We start from the raw sequence: 7,958 nt of genomic DNA on the forward strand, positions 1-7,958 counted from the left end.
GTGTGTGTGTGTGTGTGTGTGTGTGTGTGTGTGTGTGTGTGTGTGTGGTTTTTTGAGACAGGGTTTTTCTGTGCAGCCTTGGCTGTTCTGGACTCCCTTTGTAGGCCAGGCTGACTTCAAACTCACAGACATCTGCCTATCTCTGCCTCGCTGAGTGCTGGGATTACAGGTGTGCACCACCGTACCTGGCTTAGTAATTCTAATAATCTCCTTCTTCCTTACTTAAAAAAAATTAAAGTAAACCCACCTCTAATGTTTCGATACATCGAATTTGAACTGTAAAGCACTACCAAGCTCGTCTAAGTTTGAATTTCCGCATACTAAGCTTAGCATCTGTGAATGTGAGAGTACCAGTCTTCTGCCCTTGAAACTGAGGATAATGTCATTGGGAAAATGAAAACGAGGATCTCATGTGGAAGTAAGCACAGAACAAGAGCAATTGCGTGCTCAGTCTACCGAGTCTTTTTATGAATGGTCTATGGCAGTCTTTTTATGAATGGCCTATGGTGGGCTTTTTATGAATGGTCTATGGTGGTCTTTGAAGTGATTTTGGCAGAAGCACAGCTCCATCGCTTCCTCTCTCTATGAACTTGGACCTGACATCTTAAACATACTGAGGCTTGGTTTTCTAATCTGTGTAAAGGGTATATAATACTATCTGTCCAAAATGGTCATTGTGAAATATTAAAATGATCTGTACAAAGTGCTCAGCAAAGTTATTGGCATAATTTGTACCAAATGCTTTGAGAGTAATTGTATACCGAGAATATATCAATTAGAAGGAAGGGTGGCTTCCTGGGTGGAAGGAATGCTTTAATGAATTTTGAAGGATAAATAGTAATTGAATAGATGAGGAAGGAGGAGGAACAATTAAGATAAGTGTTGGAAAGAAAGCATCAATAAAGTTACATAAGGACTGTGAAGATAAAAGGCCTCAGACTCGATGTTATCAGGAGGCTGGTTAAAAGGAAGGAAGTTACAAGACAAGACACTCTGACATAATGTGCTGCCCTGTGTTTGAAAAGCTTTGTGTCTGTGGGAATGTCCTGCTCAGTGTTGAATTTGTGAATGGAGGAGGGAGAACTGGAGGGAAGGAATTAATGAATGAAAACACACCTTAGGCTCCTGGCGCTTAGAGGTGGGGAGTGGATGGTGGAGGACAGTCTCCCTTACCAACCTCACATTTCCATCACATAGGAAAGTCAGGCTCCGTCAGTGTGCTGAAGTGTAGAACAATCCCATGAGGATGAGATGCAGAGGTTATCAACAGTAGAAAGCTGTTTCCAGCACAGGATTGAACTGACAGGGGGAAGAGGTAGGATCTGGTGCTGGTGAAGCCATGGTGAGGAGGAAGAGCCACAGCCAACAGGACAGCAGAGGGGACACACATAAACACAGCACTTGCCGTGAACCAGGGAGGGAAAAGCAAGCCATCCTCACCCCTGCTTCTCCAGCTCACCGGAGACAAGAAGAGTCCTGTCATCACCTATCGGTCAAACTATCCCAGCTATCTGTCAAAGCATCCCACCCCACGTGGGGGTTCCTTCCCAGAATGAGAGCCAACAGGGAACAGATGGAGACAGAAAGGTCAAACTGAGAACAACTGTTACACACATCAAGACCACTATCCGACCTTGCGACCTGCCTGGTTTGTTTTGAAAATTGCACACTGGCTAAATTGCACACTTGTTGGTGATGCATTCAAGGAGTTCAATAGTGAGACACAATGGCCAGAATTCTTACTCCATGTGAGACAGGGGGTAGGGCCAGGCTTATCATTCACCACTGGGAGTGGGTCACTGATGTCCCTGAAAAGGGTGGAGGAGATCAATTAAAAAAAAAAATAAAGTGTCCTGGGCAACATAGCTTACATCAAGCTTAGAAGTCTTCAGGGGAGGAAAGAGTTAATTCATCTGCACAAGCAGAACTTGGCCAAATCCTCTCTTCTTTCTACCATGTTTCGATGTGTCTATTTCCCAAGATCCCAACATCACACAATAAGACCTACATGTGAGTCCAGCAAGGTGCACATCCATAATACCAGGTATGTGGGAGGCTGAGGCAGGAGGATTGAGAGTTAGAAACCAGCCCGAGCAACAAGACCCTTACTCAAAACACAAAAACAAACAAATAACAACAATTTTCCTTACAGATTAGATGCCTTGTGAGTAAGTGATGAAGGCAAACAACCAAAGCACTGGATGGACATACATAGTTAAGAGAAAGGAGATAAGTCGGGTTGATGGCACATGTCTGTCATCCCAATATCAGGAAGTCAAGAGGCTGAGGCAGGAGCATTGAGGGTTCCAGGACTGCCTGGGGCTACACAGTGAGACCTTGCGACAGAGTGGAAAAAAGGGAGGAGGTTAATTTTGCTGGAACCAACCCTTTACAATCTCAAAATACATCAGACAAACTAGTCGTTAGAAAATCACTCAACACAAGAAGAAAAGTATGCTACCCCGAATGACTTCTCAAGAGTAGATATAAGTTTATCAAGGAAATTTGTAAATAAATATTACTCATTAAAAGCAACGTGGAATCAAGAAGCAAAAGCATTCAGTCTCTTACCTAGCATTCCTGAAACCATGGATTGAATCCCTAACACTTCCATAAATGGGTAGAGTAAGGAAGGCAATGGCAAGGAAGCAGAGTACATGAAAAAGAACAAAAATTGGAAGTAAAAGTGAGCTAATGTAATAAAAGTGTACTAAGTTTCACACTGGATTAAATCAACTAGTTAGATTAAGAATTCAGCACAGAAATGAAGAGATGAAAACACACTGAAGCTACACATTCGTGTAGACTGAGCTACTTAATGTGGGCTTAACAAAAGTGAGAAAAGTGGATGATGCTATCTAGAAGAGCTGAGCAATATTCAAAGGAACAAAGCTTGGAAAGCACTCCAGTGTTGACAAAGTACATGACTTTCCAAAGTTAGGGGAAATAATATCAAATAGAATCAAATAAAAACAAAGTCATATTTTAAAATACCATAGACTAGCAACAGTAAATCATCAAAGCTAAGAATTATAAAAGCTGGGAATGGAGAGAGAGATCAGTGTTTAAAAGTATACAATGCTCTTGTGGAGAACCTGGATCCCGTTCCTGGCACCCTTATGAGGAGGCTCACAATTACCTGTTAGTCATTTTCAGGAGGATCTGACACCCTCTCCCTGGTCTTCATGGGCACCAAGCATGCACATGCATACACACAGTCACTCACACATGTATACATTAAAATATAAATCTTATCAAAAATTATTAAAGCCACCATAAAAAAATAATAAAAGCAGTAGAAAATAGTGTGGGCTTTCCATCAAGAATAGATTCCAGGAAAAGGTAAAGAAGCAGTGTGTTTTAAACGACAAAGGAAAATAACTGTCATATGACAATTCTATACCCAGCTAAACTACCAGCAATAGTGACAGCCTTAAGGTGGCTGTGATAAAATGTCCTGACAAAAGCAGTTTGAAAGATAGAAGGTTAATGTAGCTAAAAGTTTCAGGTTAGAGTGTTTGGTAGAGGCGGGACTTTGAGGGATCTGGTCACATTGTATCTTTAGTCAAGAAACAGAAAGCTGCTAGTGCCTGTATGGTTCAGCATTCTTTCTCCATTTTACTTAGTCTGGGACTCCCAAGCCCTGGTTAGAGTCTTGCCCATGTTTACAATAGGACTTCCCACATAAATTAATATAATCAATACAATCTCCCATAGCCACGCCCAGAGATGCTGGTCTCTCAGGTAATTCTAGATAGTGCCAAGTTGACAACTGACAACCCCCTTTTATTATCTGGGTTAATAACAACCCAGAATTCTATTTACTGTTTGTCTTCGCCTGCTTAACCTGCTATAGAAAATACTTTACCTCAGATGTGTGGCTTAAACCATCAACATTTATCCCCTACAGGTCTGGAGACTGACACTCAAGATGAAAAACCTGGCTAGTTGTGGTCCTGATGAAGACCATCTTCCTTTTGCAGGTGTTTAAGTCCTTGCTGTGACTTCATATATTTGGAATGGAAAGGGCAAAAGAAAATGGAAAGACAGGAAAGACACAGAGAGGTGGAGAGAAAGGAAACAGAGAAAGGTGGATAGAGGAAACAGGAGAACTCAGAAAAGAAGGTCTTTGGTCTCAAACACCACCATGAAGAGTTCACCCTCATGAATTTATCTAAACATAATTACCTCCCTAAAGCCCACCTCCTAAAGCTCTTCATTGGGGATTAGGTCTCAGCCTAAGGAGTTAGGCACTCAACATTCAGCCTTTATCATTATTCCTGTATCCTTGGTTATGAGCAATGTACTCTGTAATGAGAAATGTAAATCCAAGACAAAGAAGGTAAGTCTGATTAAACTCAGAAATTGGATAACATATATTGATACTTATTGATAACTGACTTTATATGCAATAAAAATGAACAACTGCCTTGTTCTCAAGATAGAGCTTTTAGTAATGAAGTCACAGCAAAACTGTATTTTTAATTAATGTTAGATTTTACCTAGTAGCCATTGCCTGGTTGTTTTTTGTTTGTTTGTTTGTTTGTTTGTTTCATGGCACCTATATTCTTGTACTTCTTCAAGCTCTATAAAATAAATATTTCATTTTCATTACTTTAGAAAAGCCCATTGGTTTAGAATAGTTTTAGATTTACCAAAAATGTTTCACAGACCCCACTGTTAACATTGTACCTCAACCAAGGGCCAAGATTTGTACCTCACAGAGAAGAAAACCTCTGTTATTTGGATTCAGTAACTCCTTCTAATTTCCTTTTTCTGCCCCAGCTTCCCGTCAGGAAACCATATCTCACTTGCCCATCCTGTTGCTCTTTACTCTCGCTTCATCAGGACTCTAACTTGACGCCTTTGAGAAATACTGCCTAGGTACTTTGTAGACTGTTGGTGGATGTTGGGTTCCTGTGTGTGGATGCTTGGTCCTCATCTGGCAGCATTGTTGAGGCAAGTTATGGACCCTTCTGGACATGAGCATGCCTGGCTGACATAGAGCCATAGCGGCAGACGAAGTCTTAGTCGTTCACCCAGGCCTTCACCTGCCATGTTCACTCTGCCATGACGGATTGTACCCCTTCAAACTATAGGCCAAAATGCATTCTTTCTCCCTTGAACTATTGTGTGAAGAATTTTGTCCCATTGAAAATAATATCTAGTTAGGGTGATGTTCTGTGCTGTGAGAGGGAGATCATGAGACTTTAGGGCAGAACCCGCTTTGATGTTCTTTTGGATGCTACTATGCTCAGCTCCATGCTCAGCTCCTGGCTACCGTAGCTCTGAGCTCTGCATTTTCCTGCTAGCTGCAAACTACTCTCAGCTCCCAGAGGCCATCTGCATTTCTTGCCCGTGTGACTCCCACCATTATTTCCACCACACCCAGGCCCTCCCTTGTTTCACATGTCTCTCACCATGTGTTTGTGAGTTCTAGACCCAGAGGCAGTATCCACAACTCACCCTACCTTAAGGCCAACTCACCTGAGGCCTTAATTACATCTACAAAATCACTTCAGAACAACATGCAGTGCTTTGTTAAATAAGGAAGAAAAGATGGGGAGCTCATCAGGGACCTGGAATCTGGGGAACATCTACCTACCGCAAAGATGGGGGAAAGAGAATGAGAACAGACAGAAAGAAAAGAAGGACAGAGGGAAACCAGGAAATAGAGAATCATGAAATGGCATTTTGTTTTCTCCTTTGTCTTCACACCTGGATTTCTGTACTTCTTCCCTTTTCTTTTAGTCTCTTTTATAAAATAAAAAAAAAGAAAAGTTGTATGCATAGATTTTTAAACATAATAAAACCAAGTTGTAAAAATTGAAATGTTCTAAAATTTATGTCATTTATGAATTCTCCAATCTTTTTTGTGAATAGTGTGTGTTTTAAATTTCCTAAAGAATCTCCTTGTTAAGATTTCTTCATTCAACTCTTCTATAACCTTAAACAGCAATTTAAAAAAAAAAGAAATTCTGCAAAGATATATATTATTTAAAACGTGTTTTTAAAACATTCAAGACAGCCAGGCATGCAGCACACACCTTTAATCACATCACTCAAAAGGGAGAGGCCAACAGATCTCTGTGAGTTCTAAGTCAGTGTGCCATAAATAGTGGATTCTAAGCCAGCCAGGGCTGCATAGTGAGACTCTGCCTCAAACAACAGCAAAACCAGATAAGGCAGATAATATATAAAAGCCACAGTTGTCCGTGCGTTCCACTGGGCAACTCCCATTCTGCTGTGAACCCTGTAATTCAGGAGATGTGATGTCATCCCATGTCCCCTATATGTTAAAACCTTGTCCAGATAGAAGAATCTGGAAGAGGGTTGTTCAAAACAAAAAGCCGACTGGATTTTGTGGCTCTGAACATCCATGAGGCTGAGCAAGTCAGAGCAACGATGAATAATGTCTGCCTCCAGATCCTGTGGAACTGGAAGGTGAAATAATTAATGATTTTCAGAGCAGCGCATTGCAAGAGTACCCAAATATTGCAAAACGTGCCATTTGTGTTCTCCGCTCCTTTGCTGGAACATTCTCTAGGCTCCAACAAAAACAGAAGAAATGAATAGACTCAACGTTGCAGCTGATAGCAAGTTCTGACTCAGTCCCATTGTTCCAGATAATCCATAGCAGAGAGGTGTAAGGAGAGGCCACTGAATGTCTGTTCGGTGCGTTCTGCTCTACAATAAAAGTACTAACACAAATAAGCGTTATTTTATTCTTTTTAATTTAATTTTTTCACAATTTATTCATTATATATCCTGATTGAAGCCCCCATCCTCAACTCCTCCCATTCTTAACTTCCCTTCCTCTTCCCCCACTCCCCTTCCCCTAGTCCACTGAAAGGAAGAGTTCTCCTCCTTTGCCATCTGCCCATAGTTCATCAAGTCTCATCAGGACTGCCTGGATCCTCTTCCTCTGTGGCTGGCAAGGCCGCATCACCAGGGGGAAGTGATGAAAGAGCAGGCAACCGAGTTCATGACAGAGGCAGCCCTTGCTCCCCTTACTCGGGAACCCTCATGGAGACTGAGCTGCCAATTTCATTCATATAGTTTATTCTCAGTAAAATGAAGTTATATTGTTGTTATTATTACTCGTAGTAGTGATATAATACATACTAAACACATAATAAAATTAAACCAAAAATTGTTTAATGAAATTTCATTTTCATTAAACAAAATTGATGCAGCCAATAAGAACCTGCAAAGACGTCCAGTGTCCCTTGGGCAAACATGTATTAAAACCAAGTGAGTTGCTACTATAATATACTCAGTACAGTAGCTAACAGAAGAGGTCTGGCAGAGCAGAAGCAGTTAGAGTAGAGAATGATGAGTTCTTGCCAATGTCTGAGATAATAAGAAAGTGTTCTACAGTTTTAGAGAGCAGTAGTAATTCAAAAGCAAGATATGAGTGGAGCCTCTGTCTGTCTGCTGGCCTCCTTCCGTTCCCTGCCGCTCTGAGCATTCCTTGTCCTGTGTCTCTGTCTTGAGCTCACTCCAGTCTGCCTCTGGCCTTTAGCATCTATCCAGGTAAGCCAGGATGAGACCCCGCTCCAAGAGTCTCAGCAAACACATCTTTTACTGTGTAAAGAAACATTGCGGTTCTAAAGATGGACCTTCAAGCCAGTTGCTCAGCCTAGATACGCACTAACTTGTGAACTGAACCATTTTCCCACACACCCACACAGCAGACGGCCACTCAGGAGCCTCGTCACTGGAAACCTAACAAGACGCTTGCCTTTCCAAGCCTCTTTTCTAAGTGAAAGAAGATGGATCCCAAAGACTCAAACCATATTACTACCCTTACACCACAGTCTGTTACAAGAACTCTCTGGGTGACACCTGATAAACAGTTGCTAAAGACTGGCAGTTAAAGAAGCAAACTGGCTTTAAAAAGGTACTAGGGAATTTTCAATGGAGATGGGAATGCCACCCGTCTTGATTATGGTAGG

The sequence above is a fragment of the Psammomys obesus genome, unplaced genomic scaffold (genome assembly GCF_907164565.1).
Source record: "Psammomys obesus unplaced genomic scaffold, mPsaObe1.curated_primary_1811, whole genome shotgun sequence".
Classification (NCBI taxonomy): Eukaryota; Metazoa; Chordata; class Mammalia; order Rodentia; family Muridae; genus Psammomys; species Psammomys obesus.